Source organism: Bubalus bubalis, chromosome 10 (genome assembly GCF_019923935.1).
Source record: "Bubalus bubalis isolate 160015118507 breed Murrah chromosome 10, NDDB_SH_1, whole genome shotgun sequence".
Classification (NCBI taxonomy): Eukaryota; Metazoa; Chordata; class Mammalia; order Artiodactyla; family Bovidae; genus Bubalus; species Bubalus bubalis.
The window spans coordinates 66,072,136-66,099,375 of record NC_059166.1 but is presented as its reverse complement, the minus strand read 5'-3'; the positions used below and the strand labels follow the sequence as shown (position 1 = coordinate 66,099,375).

General features: G+C 40.2%; 1 long non-coding RNA gene across 1 annotated transcript; it reads right to left on the bottom strand.

Moving 5' to 3' along the window:
- Window positions 1-10,910: 10,910 nt before the first annotated feature.
- Window positions 10,911-24,689, bottom strand: LOC123327740. Its single transcript, XR_006542439.2, has 3 exons — window positions 24,025-24,689; window positions 12,644-12,737; window positions 10,911-12,190 (listed from the first exon to the last, which is right to left on the bottom strand). It is a non-coding gene; the product is annotated as an uncharacterized LOC123327740 (long non-coding RNA).
- Between the last annotated feature and the right edge of the window lie 2,551 nt (window positions 24,690-27,240).

Sequence of the window (27,240 nt, the reverse complement as noted above, 5' to 3'; positions counted from 1 at the left end):
CACTACTAATAACTGAATAATGGGTGAATTTCAACGTAATAGTTGATTATAATCTGTGCTGGTGCATGGTCGGTACACAACTAGTACCTAATACTAGTAAGCCCTGGCAAGACCATCTTTGCAAGGAGCTGACTAACTGCAGAGAAGCACTCTGCATTAGCAGAGGGCTTGAAATACCATGATTCCAAATGCAATTTTTCCCTAACATGTTAGGCAGGGTCTTGTAAAAACTACTCCGGGAAGAATAACAATATAGGATGACTCCTGGAGTAGGTGAGTAAGAATTCAGTCTCTGGGAAACAAGCATCTAAAAAGAAATACGAGTCACAGACGCTCAGTGTGGAAAAGAGCAAGGGTGTTAGACAAGAAGGGAGAGGGGACTCCCACTGTGTGATTTTGTTCTGTGTTGGTTCTTACCATCTTGCTCCTCAGTCCAAAAGACTGAGAGGGCTCCAGCATGATTTTTTTAAGTTAATTATATCAAAGGAATGGACAGTTTTGTTTCGTTTTTGGCAACCAGTTTACTGAAAGAATTTTTACAAAGAAGATTTGTTTTTGAGCCTTCAGATCTCTACAGATCTTTCAGAAATGGTCTGAAGTCCCTTTTCAAGGAAAGGTAAGAGTGTAAAGGCATGCGCTTCCCTTGGATATGGGAGAACTGAGCACAAATTCTGCACTTCAGCTGTTACAGCCATTTCTTTCTGCTCCAGGCTGACTGGACAGTTCAGAACAACCCAGTCTCTGAGAGTTAGATGAAGCTTCAGTCTCCTAACTGTGAGCACCCACCCACCACAGCCCTCACTGCTCACGGGACTAAATAAAATCATCAATTTCTCTCTCCCTCAGAATGAGATGGGTTTATAAAAGAGAGACGTTTTTTATCCTTTCTCGTAATCTGAATATTTATCTCATGTTTCTGAATAACTTCCAGGAAGGGCAAACCCAAGCAAAATGTCATTTGGACCCCTAATTTTAAACTCCTGCCAGTATCATATTCAGACAAGTTCAGTCAGAAACTTTCCAAGCCTCTGATTTCCCCTCCTCTCTCATGTGCTTGCCCAAGGCACTCACTTCTCACAGCTAGACATATCTCCCACCTCTTCGGCTGTTACCCCAGGCTGAGCCACCCTTATCTCTGGCCCCAACTGCTGACAACAACCTAATACTTGGTGGGCCTGCATCTATTCTGCTCCCCTTCCAGCCTTTCTGTTACTCACACCCACCACTCCCTGCCCCTTGGTTAAAACTCTTCAGGAGATCCCTATTGTCCCTAAGATAAAGACCAAAATCCTTACCCAGGCCCACAGAGCATGTATTGCTCTGTGTCTGGACACTGTCTGCCTCTGAAGTCTTAATTCTCATCACTCTCCTCTGTTCTCCATACTAGGTTCTTCCTTCAGTTCTATGATGTGCTAAGCCCCTCCCCACAGTGCCAGAGCATGTACTGATGAAATGCTCTTTTGGCCTGAAAGGCTCCTCCCTCCTTTAAGCATTACTTCTCCTGAAAAGCTTCCCCTGAGCCCAGGCTTAAGTCTTATGCCTTTGATAAACAATTTATTGAGCTTCATTTTGGAGCACTTATTCTAGTATATAATTATTAACATTGTATCTTTACTGCTACCAAGTGATCAAATTATTGAACATGATTATTCATTTATAAGGGCCTGCTTGGTGGCTCAGATGGCAAAGAATCTGCCTGCAATGCAGGAGACCCAGCTTTGATCCCTGGGTTGGGAAGACCCCCTGGAGAAGGGAATGGCAACCCACTCCAATATTCTTGCCTGGAGAATCCCATGGACAGAGGAGCCTGGTGGGCTACAGTCCATGGGTCGCAAAGAGTCAGACACCACTGAGCTACTAGCACAACAGACAGATTCACTGATAATCCAGCTCTCCCGGCAGACTATACATTCCATGAGGACAAGAGCAGCTTCTGCTCACTTCTATATCCTGAGCACCTCGCCAGCATCAGCTTCATAGAGGTATGCTCTATGTAGACTCCTGAATTTCCTGTGAAGGGAAGACCTTCAAAATATGTCTCTTGTTAACTTATATCAGAGATTCTTGTAACATGGTTAAAACATTTTACTAACAATTAGAGGAAATCTAAAACTTCCAGTGTCTCTGAGACAGGTTGAAAAAAAAAAAATCCTTAAGTTCACTCAGGTGTATAGAACTGATGTGATTTTCATCAAGACAAGCATTGTTGAAGTAAGATGGAGAGAAATGGTGGCCAAATCCTGAGTGGCAGACCATGGAAAGGCTTACTGACTGGGGAAAAACACACACACACACAGAACCTAAAAGTTGAGAATTATGTTCTATTTGGCAGATTTTCAGAGGACTTAAGCCTGGAAAATAGCCTCTTGGATCACTCCCAGGAACTGCTCCAAATAGATACGGGAGAAGCCAGGACATAGAGGAATTTTTGCAAAAAAAAAAAAAATATATATATATATATATACAGATAGTCAGAACATCAGAGATTACTCTTAAAGAAAACCAAACATCTCAAGTTAAAGAATTTAGCACCTTTCTGTGCGAGAGAAGAGAGTCTGGGCTCATTGAAATCATTCCTTTGATAAGCACCTTAGCTATCTAGGGCGTCTATCTCTTTTTTTTTCTCCATCATGAATCCCCATCAGGATGCATAGTCTGGAGTGGCTTCTGTGACTGCCGGCTTGATGGCAGCAATATCCTTTGTTTACTGATATGGCAGGCACATTCTTGGTCCACAGGCTAGAATATCTGGCTTTATGCGGTAACTACATACCACTGGCAAGCTTCTACAACTAAATTCCTTGACTAGGTCAATGTCATTCATTTTACTGATTTGTGTCCATGTAAATATTTTATTCATGGATTGAGATAGATCTAGGTTTGATTTCTGGGAGCCCCTTCTTAGCTGTGTGACCAGGGAAAGTTATTTAACCTCTGTGAGACCCAGTTTCCTCATCTGTAGATTAGGGGAAATAGAGCTTACCTTATGGTACTCTGAGTCAGAGATAATGTATGGAAATCACCTATCATTCTGGCATTTAGTTGCCACTCTAATCATTGAAATGGTTATACCAAGAAGAGGCAGAACTACCAGTAGAATTTATATATTTACTGCCATTTACTTAACATTTGCTAAACTAAGAAAAAGCACATTTTATTTCCTTTACCATCTACTCACTGTATTAAGTACCAGGATTCATAAGTCATTCAATAGTTTAACCTCTTGATATTTAATTTAAGCTGTCTCAATATCACACAGATGATGTTACTATTAACCCAAGCAGTTTAAAAATGAGTTTTAATCCTTCCTCCTCCTAAGTAATCAGATAGACTCAAAGCTCCTTATAGTTTAAAAGCTCTTCCAAGTTTATAGCACTGGAAATGAATGGTATGTCCATTGAACCTAGTCTTTATTTCCACTTACTAATGAGCACTGAGTGGGTTATAATCTCCTTATGAACTAGCAGAGATGATTTCTGTGTCCCCAGAAATGAATTACGACTGAGGTCAGAGTTTGTCCTCGGGGGACTGATAAGAAAATTATAAAACTGGGCCAGCAACTGAGCAAGTACTCAGTAGAAGTAAAGAAGCTAGTTTCTAAGGTCATGGTGGTAAAGATGAAGATTTGCTCTGGTATACAATTTGTGACAAGGGAAGGGTACAAATGAGACAACTAAATTCCTTTTCATTGTCCTCATCATGGTGATTTTATTCCTGAGTTTACAGAACAAAATCAGTAATAGATTGAAGGCAAAGGCCTCTAAACCCTGAAACTTTTATCAGTCTGATCACAGAAAAACTTATGGACATCTGGGGTTTTTTTGATGATGATTCATCAACTCAGGCTTCCTAGGTGGCGCTAGTGGGAAAGCTGCTGCTGCTAAGTCGCTTCAGTCGTGTCCGACTCTGTGCAACCCCTGAGATGGCAGCCCACCAGGCTCCCCCGTCCCTGGGATTCTCCAGGCAAGAACACTGGAGTGTGTTGCTATTTCCTTCTCCAATGCATGAAAGTGAAAAGTGAAAGTGAAGTTGCTCAGTCGTGTCCGACTCTTAGCGACCCCATGGACTGCAATTAGGAGACATAAGAGACGCGGGTTCCATCCCTGGGTCAGAAAGGTCTCCTGGAGGAGGGCACGGCAACCCACTCCAGTATTCTTGCCTGGAGAATCCCATGGACAGAGGAGCCTGGCGAGCTATAGTCCACAGGGTCACACAGATTTGGACATGACTAAAGCGACTTAGCGCACACACATTTACCACCTCTCCATCCGTCCGTTCATTTTAGGCAATGATAATTTTCAAAACTCTACCATATACAACTTTGATAGGTACTAAAGGTATTTAATGAATGTCAAGGAATTGGCTCAAGAAATGTATGCTCTGGGCTGATAACCACAACATATTATGCAGCTGCCATACTCTTGAAGCAGAGGAGGGGGAAATTGAAGCATGAGGAAGGAGCATCTCATTATGCTAGAATAATGAAGAAGGAAGCCAGGACAATACTTTGTTTATGACTTGCATATGCAGTGTGCCATACTCGAGCTGATGTAAGAGTAAAGTATACACATGTCTTCTATTCCTGCTGAATCCCATTCTCCCTAGAAACCAGAAGGGCACAGCTTACTTCTTCATCTCTTCCTTACAATGCACAGCACAGTGCCCAGCACAGCATTATTAAAGTTCCCGCTGAAATAAATTACGGAATGTTTTTTGAGAAAAAAGTGCAAGTGGCAAAAGACTGTGCAATAGAGAGGTGCATCTTTCAAAGTATCCAAGAATTGGGGCAGAATTTTGAAGTTATTCGACTTGCCAACGGGCTACTGAAAGCTGGTCTTTTGGGACCCAGGTGCTGATTGTCAGATGCTCAAAAATGATGACCCAGCAAAAGAGCAGAATGGTCAGATTTGTGACTGTTTGTATGCGGGTACTCAATCGCCTTAGTCGTGTCCGACTCTATGCCACCCCATAGACCATGGGACTGAGGAGTCTTTAAAAACTGTGAATATTTTTTTTAAGGTTTCATTTATTTTTTTGACATGTACACCCTGCTATATTTTATTTATTTATTTTTGGCTGCACTGGGTCTCCGTTGCTGCGAGGGCTTTCTCTAGTTCCGGAAATATAGGGGCCGCTTTCTAGTTATTGTGTGAGGGCTTCTCACGGCAGTGGCTTCTCTTGTTTCTGAGCACAGGCTCTAGGCAAGCAGGCTTCCGTAGCTGCAGCTTGAGGGCTCCAGAGCAAGGAAGGGTTCAGTAGCTGTGGCGCATGTGGAATCAGCGGCATGTGGAATCTTCCAGGGATCGAACCCATGTCCCCTGCATTGGCAGGCAGATTCTTATCCACTGTGCCACCAGGGAAGTCCTAAAATATGTGAATTTATATCAAACTACTTTTGATATTTTTAAAGTAAGAAGCCCCAAAGACTTGCTTTAAAACCATGTTCCCAAACCACACATGTGTCCATGCCCAGTCCCTGGGCTATATGGCCTATTAGAGCACAAAGATTCTCCACTAGCTAACACAATCATGGAATTTTTCTTTCACATTTCAGAATCAAGCCCTTAGTAGACAGTGAGGGGATTTTTATGAATAGCCTCCCTATTATCATGGTTCATGACTTTTTACAACCCAATTACTGTGGCACATATCATAACATAATTGAGATTCTAGAAAAGGAAATGAGTGGTAACTGAAGGGACAGTTACTCAAGAAAATGCAAATGCAATTTTATTTGCAAATTAAATTAAAAATATAATGAAGTGGGTATAGAAATTGATTGAAAAATTAATTGAGAGAAACGAATTTGGAATACTTTGTAAGGGACATCTGTAAGAAACTCCTCTGACACACTTTTTCAGAGAGTAAATCTCTTCCTGTAAGCTTAAACTTTAATAGAAGCCAGACTAAAGACAGATCTTTATAAGATGTCAGAGTAGCCAGATTTATACTCTGAGGCCAAATGGTGAACTTGTGGACGTGCCTGGTCTGAGCAACAAGCAATAGGGAATTTTTCAATATGAACTCCAAATCAATATTTTTAGACTAGAGTTTTTTCACATTTGCCTTCTTTTCACTCTCACTGTATCTCTCTCTCTCAATCATCTCTGCCTTTACTGATTGAAAAAAAATAAGTTGAAGACATCAAGACATTTTGCTCTAAATACTTTAGCATGGTGCTCTTAAGAACAAAGGAATTCTCTCCTTCAGTGACAGTATCATCGCAATCAAGAATCAAGGCATAAGAATCTACATTCTATTTGTTCTATCTCTTAAATCTCCTGATTCTAGAACAGCCTACCACCACCAACAACAATAACAACAACTTTTTGTTTAAGCCAACATTTTGATAAGTCCATGCCTGGTGACTGTAGACAGTCCGCCCATCTGGATCTAATTGAGTCCTCCTGTTTAGGTTCAGGTCAAACGGGATCATTGTTTTTAAAAGTGGATCACAATAGTGTTTACTGCTCATTGTCTCTTTCAATGATAGGTGATTCTTTAAAACAAATAGAAACTATGAGTTGACCTTTTAAAACAAAGTATCAAAATAAAGTATCAAAGAGGTAAGAAAATGTAGATTTGTTTACTGCCAATTTCTTTAGGTTAGGCCAGTATATTCACCAGGTGTGTGTGAATCTTAAAGTTTCTGAGCATGTTCTGAAGGCATACAACCAGACTTGAGAGATTTACTCAAAACTCCTTTTTCTTCCTCCACTAAGAGATTTTTGAACTTGAGAATTTAGAAAGGGACTGTTCATTATCCAAGCCCTTTTAAAAGAGAAAAAGAAGTGGGTGGCACTATAAAGGGAGAATCTTAGCTGCCGGGATAAGAGACAAAATTTATGACTTTCCCACTGATTCCTCAGCCAATTTTGCCCCTCCTCTGTCCCCACTTCTCCTGAGATTAAAACATGCTTGAATTGGAGTAGTCATTTCCTTCCTTCTGTTCAGTGCCAGTTCTCAGAGGAAAACATCCATTTTGCTCTTTGGTTCTTGTAGCCCAGAGACTGCAATGAAAGAACCTGCTGCTTCCTCCAGTAGAAGGATTTTATTTGGGGGGCTGCAGGGCAGGAAAGACAATCGAAGGGTGTGTGTGTGTCAAGCGTGGGTGTGAGAATGATTTTCTCCAGGGCCAGTTAGTTGGCCTAGAGCCCAGAGTGAACCATTCATCCACCTTAAATTGCACCATGAAACAGAGATGGCTGGAGGAAGTCACTAAATGGCCCTGCCACTTACTGCCTGTCTTCATTGCTTCTCCTCAAAGAGGGAATATCCTAGAAACTGATGCAGTTTTCTGTCTCCTCCTACAGGGGGAGTAAAAGATGCACCTCACAGTGGGTCAGTGAGCTATAATAAGGTGAATGTGAATCATCTCCTGTAAAAAGCTGAGTTGAATCTTCTCTCATATTGTTGTTGTTGTTTAGTCACTAAATCGTGTCTGACACTTTTGCGACCCCATGGACTGTAGCCTGCCAGGCTTCTCTGATCATGGGATTTTTCAGGCAAGAATACTGGAGTAGGTTGCTATTTCCTTCTCCAGGGGATCTTCCTGACCCAGGAATTGAATCTGAGTCTCCCCTGTTGGCAGGCAGATTCCTTATCACTGAACCACCTGAGAAGCCCACTCTCATATTACTACAGCCCTGTATAACCATATACAAATATACTCACAGTCTTTAATCATAAGTTCTAAGTACTGAGTGGATGGTAAAGATGAAAGGGCTCTAGATACAGACATGGAACCTATTCAGACATCTGATGCTCAAAAAGTAGACTCAACTCAATCCATTTTAATCTGAGAATGCTTACAAACATCCAGTTGCAGGTTATAAGAAAAAAAAGACATGAAATGAAGCGTATAAATAAACCTTTCTAAGCTCCTCACACAGAGAAGGCAATGGCACCCCACTCCAGTACTCTTGCCTGGAAAATCCCATGGACGGAGGGGCCTGGTGGGCTGCAGTCCATGGGGTCTCTAGGAGTCAGACACGACTGAGCGACTTCACTTTCACTTTTCACTTTCATGCATTGGAGAAGGAAATGGCAACCCACTCCAGTGTTCTTGCCTGGAGAATCCCAGGGATGGGGGAGCCTGGTGGGCTGCCGTCTATGGCATCGCACAGAGTCCGACACGACTGAAGTGACTTAGCAGCAGCAGCAAGCTCGTCACAACATGAAATCAATGTCTTTAAACATTTCTAATTAAGGACACACAAATTGACAAAGAGCATGGTTTTATTTTTGCTTTTTTTTTTAATTTGAAACAAGAAGAGAATTTTGGTCAGGCTATATAGTGGATTCACTGAGCCTAGGCTGGCCAGTTGCCCTGGTTTTCTAGAACTAAGGAATTTCTCAGGACAAGGTGTTTGCAGTGCTAAAACCAGGACAGTCTTTGGGCAAATCAAGAAAATTGGTCACCCGAGCAAGACTAAAACGTGCATAGTACCTAAAATATGTAATGCTTTGCCTAGTCAAATTGAACTGATACTCAGATCAAAAAATTTACAGAACCAAAATACTCACTTTTTAGTGAATTTAAAAATTCACTGAACAATATCTTAACATTCTAAAGAATTAATGCACCTTCAGAAGAGTCTGTAAACTTCTGATCAAAAATAGGTTGGGATCTGGGAGGAAAATATACATCAGAAATCTGAAATATTGACATTGGTTTTTATTTTCTAGAATAACCAAATAAATATCTACTAATTTGCTCTAATTTATGATAACCTCCACACATAAGTCTAGAAATAAATTGTTTTGAATCAATTTAGTTCAGTTATATATAATTATCCTATTTGTATACAGGAGTCAACATGTCTCTGGAAATTGCATTAACTTACCAGAAATAAAGTTTGAACTTACCTTTTTTAAAATCAAATATTAGCTCACTTTAATTATAAGGACAAGTTGAATAAAAATTTTGTGAGCAATTCAAAAATTACAATGTATTTTGTATGTTTTTGAATTTTCTTTTTAGTTTTAACAGAGTTTTTTTTTTTTTTAAAGAAGTCTTTGGTAGTTATCAAAACAAGAATCTAGTTATTTTAAAACAGTTTTAGATGCCCTAATCTTGCTAGATGCGCCTCAACAGCTAAAAATTTGAATTGGCTGTCATGACAAATTCAGAAAAGCACCTTTTTTTTTTTTTTTTCCAAATAATTCCTAGGACATTTACAATTGGAATAACCTAAAACATGATAATATGTTGGTGAGCCACTACTAAAAACTAGAAATCTAATACTTGATTTTGGAATGCTTCTTTATATAATTAAGTTATAACAATTGAATTTTCTCTTTGAAATGAAAAATTCATACTAAGGGCTTTGCATGTGTTATCTGACTTAACTCTCAGATAAATGAGAAATATTATCAATCCCATTTTAAAAGGTGAGGAAACTGGGGCACAGAGGGGTTAAGAATCTATGGAAGCACAAACAGTGAGAGACAAGTTAACTCAAAAATCGTCACTCTTAATGAACACCAATCCTGCATTCAACAAAATTTTAAGTGGTGGTAGAGGGAGGGGAGCCCATGTGGGAGAGAAGTAGAACCAGGCTGGGATGGAGAGAACTGGAAGGACATAGCAGGAGAAACGGAGGAAATATATAGATTGTTTTAAGAAAGAAAGCATGGTCAGCTTTGCTAAGTGCAGCACACAGAGCCTTGGAGATGAAGACTAAGAAGGGTCAATTGCATCTGGGTTATGAGGTCATTTTTGGTGACCTTAGTGAGAGCAGTTAATGAATGGTGGGTTCCAAAGCCAGATCCTGTATGAGATAGGAAAGCCAAGTTAGGGGTCCAGCCTACTCCTTTGAGAATTTTGAATTCTCAAAGAAAAGAGAGATTTGATGGTGGCTCCAGAGGGAAATGGCCTCAAAGCTAGTTTACATTTTTAGAAACCTGTGAAGAAGGAAAGAGTGGAGAAAGAGGAGGGTGGGGCAATGGCTGTAGGAGTTCCAAGTGGCCCGAGGGTCATTGATTTAGGTCACTGACTTAGGTTAGTGGCCGAGAGGACTTGGACTTGAGAGGGAGCAAGCCATCCTCTGAGATAGAAAAGCAGAGCATGCTAGCCGGTATAGATGTGGATGGAGGGAGCACGTGGCTCCTAGCTGGTAGTTGATAGAGGGCTTACTTGGGACCTAAAGGTCGTCAGAGTAGTGACAGCAAGGTCATCTTTGGAGACAGAGGAAGAGAGCATTAAAAGGGGTCAGAAGGCGTCTGGTGAGGTTGTAGGAAATCATTAAAGGAACGGGAGAGGGAAGCAACTCTGAAAAAGTAAAAGCATTGACAGGAATTTCTGAGCACCCAGCTCAGACTGGAGACCAATTGTCTGCAGTGACCGTGATCTGCCAGGTGTTATGGCTTTACCAGAGGATTTACTCTCTGGAGCATGGGAGCAGAGGAGGCAGATAAACTCAGGATTCAGTAGTGCTGTGCAGAAGCAGTGAAAGAATGTAGTAAGCAAGAAGCAAGATGACTGGCAAAAGTTATTACGATTCTCAGCTATGCTACTCGGTCTAGAAATAAAATGAGCTGTTGGTGGGGTCTTCCTCCATGTTCCGTATTTTCCAAAGGCCCCATTCAAGACCCAGGGAGCCAGAAGTTAAATCATATGCTCAGGATATTTCCTAGAGAGTTCAAGGATTTCACAGTCTGGGAGCCTGACCTATAAACACTGTTCCTGGTGTGTAAGGAAATGAACTTTTAAATCAGATCCTTACAGCAGAACATTAGAAACCAAGAAATGCACACTAACCTCTACATGACCTGTGGAGAAAATGGATGGGTATGCTTCTGAATTCAAGGCAATATTTGGAGTGTGGTCCTCAGAAGGAATTTCTCCCCTGGACCGTCTCAGTCAAGAATGTGTTCAGCTTAGACAATCACACTTGCGCAACAGTGTCCTCCCTTGGTTCACATCAAGACAGAAATGTCAAATTTTCTTACCAAAATAAAAGAATCTTAGGATTGGAAGAGAAGTTGAAGATCAGTTAAGTCACTTTTTGTTCCCCCTTTGGAAAGTCCCTCTGCAGTCCAAGAGAGTAACACATTTTGTAAAAAAAAAAAAAAAAAAAAAAAATCAGAATAAAAACTCATCCTACTCGAGTTAGAACTTAACCTTTTGTTCATTTCCTTTAAAAAAAAATTATTTACATGTCTTATTCTTAATAAGAATTTTAAAGCACTTTAGAAGCTACACAGAAACATCATTCAGGAAGAAATTCTTAGGCATTGATAAATTAGACTAACAGATTGTAATCTTTGCAGATTTAATATGACTAAGAGCAGGGATTTATAAAGAGGCAATATGTCACGGACTAAAATCCTTATTCCAAAGTTTGCTGAGTAACTAAGTTATTGTTAACTTCCTTATATCTCTATTTTCTTTTCCGTAAAATAGATAAAATAATGCTATTTTACAAGGTTTTTTAATAAAAACTCTATGCAGATTACCTAAACAGAGAACATGAAATGCAGGGAGTATTTTTGGGGGGAAAAAATTGGTTATGGTTGTTTTAGGAAAGGCTTTGCTGAAATTCTCTGTGATTGCAGAGAAAACAGACAGTGATTACTCCCTAGATCAAAAGCTGTCGTGGGGCCCAGAGCTGGCTTCCTCTGAATCAGCAGGAAAAACTCCATCTCTGAGCACATATTCTTTACATTTCAAACTCAAAGACGTCAAGTCTGCAACATCTTCAAATGCTAAGTTTTAAATTAAAGATGTTTTATTTGCGTTTTAACCGCCAGATGGTAGTGGGTGGGGAGGCTCCTCAAATGTGCCTGCCTCTCTTCTCAGTCTCTGGGACCTGGAGTGTGAGTACTCCCAGCCCAGTCCAGGCCCCTTAACACTCAAACCTTGGCTCTTTCATAGCACCTAGCATATTGTTGATTTTTGTCTGTCTTCCTCAATACATCATGACTGCCTGACTCCTATTGGCATTCCCAGTCGTTAGACAGACAGCAAATATTTGTTGAGTGATGAATAAGTAAAACCAGGCCCCTGCCCCAGCCTTGTCTTGCCTTTAGCTCTTCAGAACATTCAAATTCTTCATTAACTAATGGGTGCTTCAGCTGATTGAACTGAGGTGTCTTCACGTACATCAGAGAATGAGCCCAGTGATTGCATACTCTGCTTCTCTTCCATTCAACATGTCCTGGTTTCCAGCTCATTCTGGGAGCTTCCCTGTCCAGTGAGAAGAAGCTTTGACTAGAAAAGAAAATATTAAAACAACAACAACAACAACTAGGCTGCCTAGCACTCACCTCAGTAAAATTCAGGTGTTTGGAATAGAGCTAGTGTTAAAGAAACTTAAATTCTTTGATTATGCCAAAAGGTAAAGGAGTTGCTAGGTCAGCATGTACATTCTGACTCAAAATAGGTTAGCCAAAAACAATTCAGTTAAGTCCCATAACGGAACATGTACACTTAGGAAAGCTTTCAAAAGGTGTCAGCATGTTAGGACCTGCTCTGCAAGTGTCAAAAGGTGCCTTATCTACAAACAGCCATATAATAAAGGATGAAAGATAAAGTTTTACATTTTCTTAGAAATGCCTACTCAATATCTCAATAGCAAGCTGTCTGGATAGTTTTCTTCTCATCTAACTAACACTATCACCATCCCAACTGTATTTTTACCTTACATCAGTACTTTCTAGAATCATTTTTGGTAGTGTAGATCTTTGATTTTTCTCAAAGGATTCTTCCAGAGGTCTTCTACAATCTTCAAATTCTGAAATAAAATTACAAGTAATTCTTTCCCCTCTCTTTCCTCAGTGAGAATCTAAGTAGATCTGTCTGCACAGACTTTAAATGCCCTCAGCAGAGGACCAATTTGGTTCACTCTCACTAGGATATTTGTTCCCACAATCCTGTCTTTGTCAAAGCCCATGAAATTCAAGTTGATTACAAATGCCTACTTATGTGTATCCTCAGAGGTAACTTGGAAATACTGAAAACCTCAGTGTTCACCCTGGCAAGGCCCTGAGTAGTATTCACCCAAATTGGAATGGCTGTCTTTAAGATTCCTATGTAAAATACTTAACCTAAGAAATACTATGAGCTTTCACAAGAAATCTGCAATGTACTTTTGTCTTTACCTTGGAGCCAGAAGCTGAGAAACATTGGAACATTGATATTGCAAAAGTAAAGCACAAATAAAATAATAAAACAAATTGTTATGATGATTTCCATTGTATACAATTTTCTGTGCTGTGCTTAGTCACTCAGTTGTGTCCAACTCTTTTGTGACCCCACGACCTATAGCCCACCAGGTTCCACTGTCCATGGGGATTCTCCAGGCAAGAATACTGGAATGGGTTGCCATGCCCTCCTCCAGGGGATCTTCCCAACCAAGGGATCAAACCTAGGTCTCTTGGTTTGCAGACAGATTCTTTACCATCTGAGCCAGCTGGGAAGCCCAAGAATACTGGAGTGGGTAGCCTATCCCTTCTCCAGTGGATCTTCCCAACCCAGGAATTGAACTGGGGTCTCCTGTATTGCAGGTAGAGTCTTAACCAGCTGAGCTACTGGGGAAGCCCATATAACTTTCTACATAACAGCTTTATTGAGATATAATTCACAGACATATTGTACATTTTACCCATTTGAAGTGTATAATAGTTGTTAGTCTATTCACAAAATTGTACAGTTATTATAACAATCAATTTTAGAACATTTTTATCACCCCCCCCAGAAAAACCCATATCCATTAGCTGTAGCTCCCCATTTTCTCCCAATCCTCTCAGTCATAGGCAGCCATCAGCCTACTTTCTGTCTCTATAGAGTTGCCAGTTCTAGACACTTCATATAAATGTGATCCTTTGTGACTGGCTTGTTTCATCTAACGCATTTTCAAGCTTCATCCATATAATAGCATGTATTACGACTTCTTTTCTTTCTGTTGTCAAGTAATATTCTATTGTATGAATATTCATTTTATTTATGTATTCATCAGATGATGGAGGTTTAGGTTATTTCTACTTTTTTAGGCTATTGTGAATAATGCCTAGGAACACTTATATACAAGTTTTTATATAGGCATGCATTTTTATTTCTGTCAGGTATATATGCAGATGTATAATTGCTGAATCATATGGTAGTTATATTAAGCTTTAAAGAAACTTCCAGGCTCTTTTACAAAGAATCTGTACCATTTTCCACTTCCACCAGCAGTGCATGAGGGTCCCCATTTCTCCACATCCTCACCAATACTTACTATCATCTGACTTTTTAATTATAGTTATCCTAGTGGGTATGAAGTGATATTTCACTGTGGTTTTAATGACTAATGATGTTAAATATTTTTATGTGGTTATTGGCCATGTGTATGTATGTATTATTTGAAGAAATGTTCTCAGATCTTTTGGCCATTTATAAGTGGGTTATTTGTCTTTGTGTACAGTACTTTTAAGGGCTTCTCTGGTGGCTCAGACATTTTGCCTGCAATGAAGGAGACCAAACTTCAATCCCTGGGTTGGGAAGATATCCTGGAGAAGGGAAAGGCTACCCACTCCAGTATTCTTGCCTGGAGAATGCCATGGACAGAGGAACCTGCCGGGCTACAGACCATGGGGTCACAAAAAGAGCTGGACACGACTGAGCAACTAAGCACACACATTGCACTTTTAAAGTTTTCAAGATGCTTTAGTGTATACTATTTCAACACAGTTATATGGATATTATTATTATCATAATTCAAGCAAAGAGAACTGAGACTCAGAGATGTCACCTGACTTGTGAAGGTCACTTTCTATCAAGCAGCAAAGCCAACATTTGAACCCAGCAGAGGCATATCCCCTGTGAGCTCTGAGGAAAAAAGACAGTTTTTCTTGCATCCCACTTGGTCTGGACTAGACAAACCACAGTGTCCAAAGTTCACTAAATCAAATGACACTAGAATCTGCACACTAAAGATAACTGCCCAGGAGAGAGTTGAGCCAGAGCATCCAATATGGATTGTATAATGACCACTCACTACTATTCCTGAGCAAGTGTTCTTTACATGACTTAACCACAAACCCCATTGACAACTCAGAATATAACATAAATTTTCCATTTTTCAGGTCATCTTGCTGTGACCATCACTAGCTCTAAATCATACGCCATATGAGGTCTAATAGATACCCTGTTTTATTTTTCAAGACAGGTGGTCTTCAGCTTTCTCATGACTGAAAAGAACTTCCAGATGCTTCCAGATGTAGTAGGGAGATCATTCTATGATCATTTTCTTCTTCTGTAAAATGGAAATAATGATAGCTCTTTACCTATCTCACTCTGGAAGGTCTGATATGCCTTCAGAGAGATGGTATCCTTTCCTCATGGTGGCTGTGACCCTCTTTGGTGATTAACTCTATCCTCAGAAAGAGATTCCATGATTCTATAATTGGGTGATATCTCAGGAAAAACAAAAAAACAAAAAGGAGGGAGATTATGTATCATCATAATAGTGGTAACAAATGAGTTTGAAAGCTTTGAAGCATTTCTCCACATTATTTGATTTTAGCCTCTAGTGTCAAACTGAGATAGGTAAAGAGCTATCATTATTTCCATTTTACAGAAGAAGAAAATGAATTCCAGAGAGTTCAAGTAATTGACTCAGCTCGGGGTGGTACACAGAGTTTATTTCTTATCCTCCTAAATGTATAATTTTGTGAGACAAGATATATTAAAGGAACAATTGAGAGTACCCAAGAGAGTACATGCCAGGATCAAACTAAATACAACAAAATATTGTAATGAGTGGAGCTAATAATAAATGCCAAACAAATAGCTGAGAAACGGGTTTGCCTGATTATTAGAAGAGATTTGTTGGAAACGTTAGTATTTCAAATGGGAGTTGGATTTGGCAGGTAGAGGGAAAGAAAACATTTCAGACAGGAACATAATGAGAAAGCATTAAGATAGGAATGTGAGGCCTGGTGTAGGAAAGGAAAGGAAGCAAGGAAAAGTCTGGCCTGTTGAATAGACTTCTTAGGAGCAATGTTGCAGGAAGGCAGATCCCTTCCAGGGCCTGAGAGTGGGCTCCTCTTTAACACTCAGAAATGAACTGTCTGAGGAGACATACATGCTGACAAAGCAAGAGACTATTGGGAAGAGGCGCGCAAGTGGAGAGCTGCAGGGTAAGGGAACCCAGGAGAACAGCTCTGCTGCGTGGCTCCTAGCTTCAGGTTTTATGGCAATAGTGTTAGTTTCCAGGTTGTCCCTGGCCAATCATTCCGACTCAGGGTCCTTCCTGATGCCTAGTTTATTTCTCAACCAAGATGGATTCCAGCAACAAGGATTCTGAGAAGTTGGCAGGACATGTGTACTGGTGCCTCCTCCCTCCTTTTGACCTTTCCGAATTCTTCCGGTTGGTGGCAGCTTGTTAGCTCTGTGTTCCTTGCCAGGACCTCCTGTTGTAAGATAACTCATGCAAGTAGTTCCTATCAGACCCGGCCAGGGTGGGCAGTTTTGGTCAGTGGTTCCCCTAACAACAGGATATTAGGCTGGAAGGGGAAAGTCAAAATTTTAAAGGCCTAGAGTAACAGGGAGAGATATTTGATACAGAACCTGTAAGCAAAAGAAAAGGATTGCAGATATTTTCAAAGGGGAAATAAAGAGTTCATTAGGAAGAGTGGAGATGGAGCTAGTGGTAAAGAACCCACCTGCCAATGCAGGAGACATGAGACACAGGTTCAATCCCTGGGTCAGGAAGATCCCCTGGAGGAGGGCATGGCAACCCACTCCAGTATTGTTGCCTTGAAAATCCCATGGACAGGGGAGCCTGGTGGGCTAACATCGATAGGATACCAAAGAGTAAGACATGACTGAAGCGACTGAATACATTAGCAAGAGTGGTTTGTCGGGAACAGGCACAGCAGATAAAAGGAAAAAAAATGCTAGAGGCTAGAAAAATAGTTGAAATGCTAAAACTTTCATCCAAATGTGACGTGATGAAGTCTTTATAATGGTAGTGGGGATAGAAAAGCACAGGGTAAATTCAGAATCACAGAAGCAGAAGAAACCCTCCCAAGGGCTGAGTCCCCGAGTATGAAGTCTGATGCCAGTGAAGAAAAGCAGGCAAAAAGAGATATTTTTATATCTATATTTGATAAGTTTTATGTGTATGTATATACAAACAGACAACTGCACTCATGCAGCAAGCACCCAATATGCTGTCCCCTGCTCCCCCTCCAGAGCCCTGCAGATGCCATTGTTTAAGGAGTTATTACTGTAGGCATAATAACTAGGATTGTGAGAATAGACGAGCCCTCAGAAGCAACAAATGCAGAATTTTTTTTTTAAAGGCCCACAGAGCAAGATTTAGGGAGGCTTCACCGTTAGAGGATGGGAGAAACTAACAAAGGCGATTAAAGAGCAGGGGAGAGAGTAGTCCCCTGTGATAACAGCACAATCGCCTTCTAAAGCATTCAGTTTAAAGCCTTACATGCACTGCAAAGGGTGTGAACGGTGAAGGTAATGGAGAAAGCAGAGTTATTCTGCCGAAGAGACCCATTTGAAAGTGAAATAGAGGTCAAAACCCCACTCTAACAGGGAAATTGGAAACCGCCAGATGTTCCGATGTTGTGGTATGGTTCAAAAAGGGCAGAATTGACGGATTATTAACCATGCCAGCTGGCATCATGGAATTTATGTTTCCTTTGTTATGTGAAATATACAATCATAATAGAAACATTAAAAATCTGAGTAGGTTCAAGGAAGGGTACAAAACAATATAAATCAAACTTTACTGTAATAAATATAACTAACAGCAGAGGGCTCCCTTCCACGTCTGGCAAATTCTCAAAGCAGACAACCTTCAAATGGAATTTTTATTTTCTACTAACTTCTGCTAGCAATTGAATATTTTCATATGTAGTGGGGAAAAAAACAACTTTGCAATTGTAAATAATTTACAAACACAATATTTAGATCACCGGGTCCTAAGGCTTTAAAAAATTTTTTTTCCACTGTGCTTTTTGCTAATGAGAAACTGTATCTGAAATCATTAAGACAATACTTCAGGATAGTCTAGTTATAAAATACCTCAAGACAGAAGGATGACAAGAAGTTACAATCCAGAAGAGTCAAATACTTAGCAATTATGATCTTGAATCATCTGTTAGGATCTCTTTTTAAATGAAAGTAAGACTTTTAGAATTAATAATGATATATACTCATTAGGGGAAACAAAAACAGAAAGAGGAAAAACTCAGTAAGTTTGTCCTCCAGGTACATCCTTAGCTATTTTGGTGAGTTTATTTTTTTTAATCTCTTTTATGTATAACTTTGCTTCCATGTTAATACATAGATTATCAAATTTTGTATAGAATTTACAACTTTCATCTTGCTTCAGTAATGAACATTTTATTAAAACATGTCATACTCCGGTAAAAATTTATTTGTATACATAACTTTAAAATTACATAGCATTCAGTAACATGAGCATATGTACTAAAAAATATTTAACCAGATATAGCTGGATATTTAAGCACATTCTAAATATTCTTTTTACATAGTATAATACCTTTTTGCTTAAAATATCTCTTTCCCATATTGTGAATTACCTCCTTAAGTTAGTTTTCTAAATAAAATTTTTGACAATAGAGTATGAAATAAGTAGCCAGTTTAAACATACTCCTGTTTAAGTCAAGATGAAACAGTTAAACTGTAAAACCTAGCAAAGCAATAAAATGACCATTTTTAGCCACACTGCTACCCCTGAAGGACAGCTGATAATACATGGTAAATACCCATAGCATAGAATATATCAGAGGAGACCACTTGGGTTTGATAATTTGCAACAGAAGTACACTAAAATTATACCTATGTTTGTGTGTTTTTATATTGCTTTTAAATCTATTCATATTTTTTACTTTTAACTGGGAAAAAGGACATAGTACATTCTGAAATATTGGTATCATTATTTTCTTAATTCATCATATTGTTGTTTTAAAATCCTGAATTAATGGGGACTTCCCTGGTATGCTGTGGTTAAGACTCTGTCCTTCTAATGCTGGGCCCATGGGTTCCATCCCTGGTCAGGAAACCAAGACCCCACATGCAATGTGGCCAAATATAAATTAATCAACTTAAAAAACTAAAACCCTGAATTAATGAAAACATTAAGAATTATTAAGAGGAGATATGTGAGCCAGTTAGTAACCACTGGCACTTCAAGTAAAGATTCTGGTGCTTGAATAGCAGACCCAAATGCACAGTCTTTAAAACACAAAGCCTGCTGAGGTGGGCTTTTGGCTTCACAGTGACCATGAAGTTTGAATGGTGTGATGGGCTAAGCATCACAGTAAGATGCTTAGAGAGAATCTGCAGTAAGATGATTTGAATTCAAGTTTTGCCCTGATTTTTACCAGATGTATCATTTTGTACTAGTGAAGTAATCCTTGGAATTCACTTAGGGGATTAAAAAAAAAGAGAGAGAGACAGTAAAGTGATTTCTCTAAACCCTCTCAGCATTTCAGACTATTCACCTGATGACACAGACAGTATTTCCATAAAATTGCAATTTGGGGGCTGTAATTCCTGTATCCAAACACACAAAATAGAAACACAAGAAGGCTGTACTCTGCAATCAGGACTCTTGAACAAATCGGAGCCCAGAGAGAACAGACATCTGGTTAAACACTAAGATGTTTTAAAATCAAATCAAAACCCTACTTATATATTTTATAAGATACTTTTAAAGTTTTTGAATAATTTATAAAGCACATTATGTAGTGAACTATGTAATGCATTCATATTTCAACAAGCTGTTTTTAATTTATTGTGAAAAATAAGGACAAAAATAAAATTTTGCCCCAAAATTTTGTCATTCAATCTGCACATTGTCCTTAGAAAGGACAATGATTTTTCAAAGGCAGTTTTACTGCTAGTCAAGTAGGGCACTTATCTGAATACTGATATTTTTATTTAAATGCATATATTTGATAGCTTCTTACTCAGAGGTTAAAGCGTGTGCCTGCAATGTAGGAGACCTGGGTTCTATCCCTGGGTCAGGAAGATGCCCTGGAGAAGGAAATGGCAACCCACTCCAGTATTTTTGCCTGGAGAATCCCATGGATGGAGGAGCCTGGTGGGCTACAGTCCACAGGGTCGCAAAGAGTCAGACATGACTGAGCGACTTCACTTTCACTTTCACTTAGGATTCATCAAAGCATATCATTAACTACATCAGGGGTCAACAAATTTCAGCCCTTCAACTCAAGAGCCAAATTCAGTTGGCTGCCTGTTGTGCATAGCCTACAATTAAAGAATGATGTTTATATTTTTAAATGACAAAAAAATAAAAAGAAGCATAATATTTTATAACATATAGAAATTATATGAAATTCAAGATTGTGTCCATAAAGTTTTTAATTTCACTAATATAAAATTTGTGGAAATTTGTTTTCTCTCTTGTTATGTAAGTACTTACATAATACCCTTAATTTTGCTGTTTGGCTCACAAAACTTAGAATATTTTATTTACTACTCAGCTCTAAACAGAAAAAGTTTGCCAAGCTCTAAGCAACACCAAAACCCCAAACCATTATTTAATGCTCCTTGGCTCTTCATAAATAATTAAATACTTTCCCCACTTTAGCATTAGAAGCAAATAGTCTGTAACAATTTTTTTGGTTACCCAAATTATCTAACTGAAATTACCAGGGTACCGTCAAAAAAAATTTGATGTTTGTGTCCCAGCCCCAGAGATTGTGACTTAATTGGTCTTGGACATGCCCTCAGCTTTGAAAATTTTTAAGGATGCACAAGTGATTCTAACATGGAGCTGAGGAACCATCCAGTACTTTGGCAGATCTAATCTACCCAAATGCACCTAGTTCTCCCTTCTGCAGACAGTCCTCCTGCTCCTTCTGCTGATTCCCTAGCACACAGCAAACTGCAGCTGCTCCACACGCTCCAAATTCTCCTTAAGTCTTCCATTCCCAATGCCCAGACTTCATTTCTAATAGGAAGTGACCTCCTCCCCAGTGTGATTGAGAAGATCAAGGCCAATTCATCACCAAGTTTGCCTGCCTTACTTCCTGAATGGAATTCCTTCCTTAAGTTAATTCTCTTCTGTCATAAACCCTTCTCGAGAGAATATACTATGGTGATTAAAAAGAGATTTTGACTCAGGCTGACCTGAATTTGAGTCCCTGTTCCTCTACTTACAAGACATGTGACCTTGAACAAATTATTTAATCAGTTTGACCATCAGTTTTCTCATTCATAAAGTAGCACTAAAAATAATCCGTACCTCATAGAGATCTTTGTGAGAATTAAATGAGGTTTGCTTGCTACTTAAAGTGTAGTCCTCAGACTAGCATCATTAGTATCACCTAAGCACTTGTTCGGAGAAGGCAGTGGCACCCCACTCCAGTACTCTTGCCTGGAAAATCCCATGGACGGAGGAGCCTGGTAGGCTGCAGTCCATGGGGTCGCTAAGAGTCGGATACGACTGAGCAACTTCACTTTCACTTTTCACTTTCATGCGCTGGAGAAGGAAATAGCAACCCACTCCAGTGTTCTTGCCTGGAGAAGCCCAGGAACCGGGGAGCCTGGTGGGCTGCCATCTATGGGGTCTCACAGAGTCAGACAAGACTGAAGCGACTTAGCAGCAGCAGCAAGCACTTGTTAGAATCTCACATCCCACCCAGACCTTCTGAATCAGAATCTGTGTTTTTATGAGATTTGCTTGTGATTAGTACACACATTAAAGTTTAAGAATCATGGTGCTAGGAAGCTTTTCATTTCACTGCATGCTTAGGCTGAGTCTCTTTTCAGCCCTTCAATAACACCACCACATATACATGACATGAGGGTGCCCTGGAGCATGAATTTTATGTACAAAAAGAGATTTTTCTTAATTAAAAAAAAACTTATCTGTCAGTCATGTACAAGGTAATTTGAAATCAAGAGTAGTGTGGGGAAAAGTGAAAGGGTTAGTCGCTAAGCCATCTTCGACTCTATGTGATCCCATGGACGATAGCCTGACAGGCTCCACTGTTCATGGGATTCTTCAGGCAAGAATACTGGAGTCGGTTGCCATTCCCTTCTCCAAGGGATCTTCCCAACCCAGGGACTGAACTTGGGTCTCTTACATTACAGGCAGTTATTTACCATCTGAGCCACCTGGGAAGCCAGTGTGGGGAAAACAGATAGTTAAAATGTTCAGAGTCACCTTCATGAAATAGGAAAATATACTCCTCCTGAACATTTATGATCCCACAGGTGCACACCTGGTGAGCTGAGTCCCTGTGCAGTTTAGAAAAACATACTCCTCTGGGCTTCCCTGGTGGCTCAATAGTAAAGAATCCGCCTGCCATGCAGGAGACCTGGGTTCTATCCCTGGGTCAGATCCCCTGGAGAAGGAAACGGCTACCCACTCCAGGATTCTTGCCTGGAGACTTCCATGGACAGAGGAGCCTGGTGGGCTACAGTTCATCGGGTTGCAAAAGTCAAACACAACTGAGTGACTAACACACACTGGGCTGTGCTGCCCTGTTTCCAAGCACGTAACTTGCCAAATACAGCAGGGCCTCTGCCAGTTGGCCATGGCCAGTGTGTGGCCATGCTTTGGAGGTGAGATTAGCTGAAGTGCTGAACTAACTCGTGGTCATTTGGAATGAAAAGCAAGGATAGATTCCAGAAAAATGCTGAAATGATGGAGTGCAATGGGGAAAAGGTAGGGTGGAAAGTGGAATTGTTAAGGAAGACTTCTGGGATACGGTAGGATTTGACACAAGGGCTTGTATAAGCAGCCCTTATATAGTAGGAAGAACAATGGACTAGAAAGCGAGAGGGGGTTATTGAAGAGTCTCAACTCCTAGACTATGAATTTGAAACTATATTATTTTCTTCCAGTGACAGTACCCAACTATACAAGCCCCACACCAAACAATAACAAATTATCCCTAATTTATGCTTTTAGTCACTTTATTTGATTAAGATATCATATTATATCCAATTTATCACATTCTTCTCCCTTCCTCTAGCCAGGGATGTGGCCTTTGTCAGATGCCAGCTCCCTTCCTCATCTTCCCTGAAATGTCTCCTTTAGAGTTGGGGCAGGGTGGAGTGAGCTTACCTGTTTCCCCTTTACCCCCATCTCTGCTTGACTGTGGCTCCAGCATGCTTCCCTCTCACCAACACTCCCTCCGAGCCATCACTCTAAGCATTGGCAGTTCCTTACGAAATTTGGCCACATTTCTGGCTGACCTCAGCTGGCACTGTTATGTCACATTCTTTTGTCCCTTGTTATGAGATTCCTCTAGAGACACATGATCCCAAACTCTAACTTCCTTGGCCTGTTTGTAAGCTTGCAACATATATATGTAGGAGCACTCTCAGTATCTCTTAAAAGGGGGCACGTGTGAGAAGTCCTAGTGGTCTCTGCATTGCAGGGTTCCTTCCCCAGCATCCAAGTACATGTTGACCATCTGCGATCTCTCTTGCTCTCTCTGTCTCTCTCTGTCTGTCTGTCTCTCTCTCAGTCACACACACACACACACAGAATAGCTCAGAGGTAGTTCATCAGCTCTGCTAACTAAGTAGATATTCAACAAGGGAAAGAAGTGTCAATGGGACTTTCATTAGCCACCCCCAAATATATGAATGATTCTCTCAGACTTCCTTCTCTTGCCTTCAGTGGAAGAGATAAAGAGAAGAAATGAGCACTTCACTCCCTCAAAAGGCTTGTCTTTCTCATACATCAGCAGGGGATAAGAGATAGTGGAACAATAATGCCCAGTCTGCTGAAATAATCCTTCTCAGTTACCCCTGCAAAGAAAGAGACAGTAGGTCCCATTAGCTACAGTTCTCAGGGCTTAGAATTTGGGGAACAGCCCCAGTTCTGGGTCTTACTGATGGTTCTGGGACAACAGGGAAAATCCGACTCAGCCCCTGTTGTTACCTTGTTACGAGATTAAGATATTAATTCTCAGAGAAGGGAATATGTTTGCCCAGTATCAATTAAGAGCTGAGATGTAAATACCAACACCAAGCTCCTCCCACCGGCTCTCAGTACGTCAGCTTACCTGTCCATAACTCGAAAGCTTTTGAGCTAGGTGACTTGAGGAAAATGAGAGTGGACCGCCAAATTACGCAAGCACAGCCGCCAGTTTATCCCAGTGAGCACCTCCACATGCCTTTCACAGGCTGATGTGATTAGCCACAGAGCTGAATGCTAAGCCTAATTCACTCCTCAGTTACAAGTATTTCCATGTGTTATGTTGGTTTAAAAAAAAAAAAACACCACCACTCCCCATTATCCACTGTATCCATTACCCCATAGATTTAGACTTGAACACTGGAGCATTAATACAACCAGCAAGGAAATGGGAAAGAACTTTCCTTGGAAACATTTTCCTCCCTACATCAAGACATTCCAACCTGTAGCTGTGGATGGCTAAAGTTAAACCAGCTTCCTGTGCCTTCAGAAAGGTCAAGCTGGAGATTATCTTAAGCAAATATTTATTTTTATGTTAGGCCAGGTCTATAAGAGCAAAGGGAGAGAAAACACTCTACCACTAGCTAAAGCATTTGGTTCATCTCCAAGGAACAAACCAAGATCCTTTGCAGACATGTTTATAGGTAGGACACTGAGCATATACTTAAATCCTCTAGTTACTGAATATTTATGCTCTCTTTCATTTTACTGGGGATTAGAAGGTTTCCCTGCATGGAGATACCACATTGAGAAAGCCAGTGCAGGGCTATAACCAGGAGGTCCATAAATACCACTGGGTCAGATGAAGGTGCTTTAGAGGCAATTCAAGTCAAACATGACTTCAGCTAACAAGTATTTAGTGAGCACCTGCTCTGTATTGAGCTCTGTGCAGGGGTTGTAAATCGTGACTCAATATAACTTCCCTGTGAGCCAGAGATATTTTCTATTCATTTTTTTCTAAAGGCACAATACAAAGATATTGTGGCTTGGCCATGTTTTCAATACTTTGTTCATCCTTATTGCACTGATCCATGCTGTGAGGTTCAAAGTATTTGGTGCTTTCCAGATGGGAAGTCTTGCTTTCCCTCTTTTGATATAATCCTTTTTGAGTTGGTACCAGCTGGGAAATCTTTGCTTGCCTCGCTTAATTGAGCTGTCAGTTCAGTTCCCAGTCTAGATTTGTTTCAAAAAATGAAGGAGGGAAGGAAAAAAGGAAGAGGAAGGGAAGCTAAGGTTAATTCTAGCCCCTAGTTTTACAGTCTTAACCCATGGCTTTTTGAAGTGGAATTAACATGCCATTCTCCAGATGCTCCATTTTGTAGAGTAAGGAGCCCCCAAAGAAATGTTTAAGCACTACTGTTAAACAGCCATCACTAAGTATCTCACTGTGGTTTGATGATGCATTTACCTCATTTATATGTATATCCTTTTCACCCTTGATAAGAAGTGATCAGTAAATATTTAATGGAGGAATGGAAAATAAATAGATGTCCAAAGGCAACCTGAGTGTTTAAGTGCCTGCCCACAGGAACTAATGATCCATGACAACTGGTAAAAGGAGACAAAGGCACCAAGAAAAGGCTCAGCAGAGGGTTGAGCTACTCAGACACAAAGTTATTGGCCATGGAATAATCTGTAGATTTGCAACATTTAAAATAAGTAGCAGAAATAATAGAAGTTGCCATAGATCTTCCTTACAACCTGGAATAATGAAAATCCTACCAACTTCCTTTGTAGAAGTAGCTTAGTTCTGTTGAATACGAAGAACCAAGCAATTAATTAACTTATTGGAAGAGATTTTAAAAAATGACAACACAGAAAGTAGAATAGAAAAGACAGGCTGTGGGGAAAGAGAAAGGCAGGGGAGAGGAAGGAGGGGAGGGAGAGAGAGAAAGACTAATTTCTTCCCTCAGAGCTAACCTAGGGTGTAGACTCATTAAATAAAGAGCATGTCTCTCCTTGAAAGATGGCATTAGGTTCAAACTAATGCCACAAATAAGACATCAATTTTCTGCTAGTGCCACTGAAAAGAGATGAAGAGCTTGCAATGGTTTGGGGAAGCTTAGTGATAATCAGGAGCCTGCAGTCTGTCTGCCAAGTTCATTTCAGAAATGGACAAAAAATGAAGTTAAACAATGAAATTTATGTTCCTTTTTGGTCCACAGCTGAAACATCAAGCTCCAGTGTGAAAGATAAATGCAGTATCATCCCCTCAAGTGTTCTGTTCTCAATAATATGTGCTTGCCTGCTCCAGGAGAATAGTATTTGTCAAAAAATGCAACTGTATGTAATCCAGCTAATAGACGTTGTTACGATGTCCATGCTTTGCTTTAATTGTTATTACTTCAGCATAAATAGCACTTATTAGTTTAAGTAAAGCTTTACTTAAACTAATAAGTTCTGTGTGTTGTCCTAAGCAGAAATTCCCATCCCAGGGATGGTCAGTAAGCTACTTAGTTACAGTTAATTGGGAAGCCCACACTTCAGAGGAGGCTAGCACAGATTTCAGGGATGCTTTCCTCCATCTACACCAGAGAGTTATGAAATTAGCATAAAGAATATTAGGAATGGGCTCTCGGTGATGAAATCATAGGCACCATAAATATATAGAAGGGGCTTCCCTGGTCGCTCAGTTGTAAAGAATCCACTTGCCAATGAAGGACACATGGTTTCAAACCCTGAAATGGGAAGATCCCCTGGAGAAACAGTCTGACACGACTGAGCAAGTAACACACCTATATAAGTAGAGGGGCTTCCCAGCTGATGCTAGTGGTAAAGAACCTGCCTGCCAATGCAGGAGACGCAGGTTTGATTCCTGGGTTGGGAAGACCCCCTGGAGGAGGGCATGGCAACCCAGTTCAGTATTTCTGCCTGGGAAATCCCTTTGACAGAGGTGTCCAGAGGGTTACAGTCCATAGGGTCACAAAGAGTCAGACACAACTGAGCGACTGAACAACAATAACTGACATATAGAGGAGGTAAAATAAAATAGTTTGGAGAGATTCTCCATCCTAAAATAAAAGTTTAACCTGACCTGTAGCTTGTGCCTGCTTGTCCTGTATCCAGCTGGGAGTCAGAAGACTTCTATTTGCCTGATGTCACCTGTCAGGGTAACAAAATCCTGTCTCCAGGAAATCGGTGTGTCTGCCTCAACTAAACTTTCCATGTAATGGGCAGTTAAATCACCTAAAATCAGATAGTTAAGACCTCCTCAGTCTGCTTAGTAATAAATGTTAACAAATGTCTATATGTGACTCTAGTATTTTGTTTGAGAATTTCTTTCATTGTCACTTCATACAAAGGT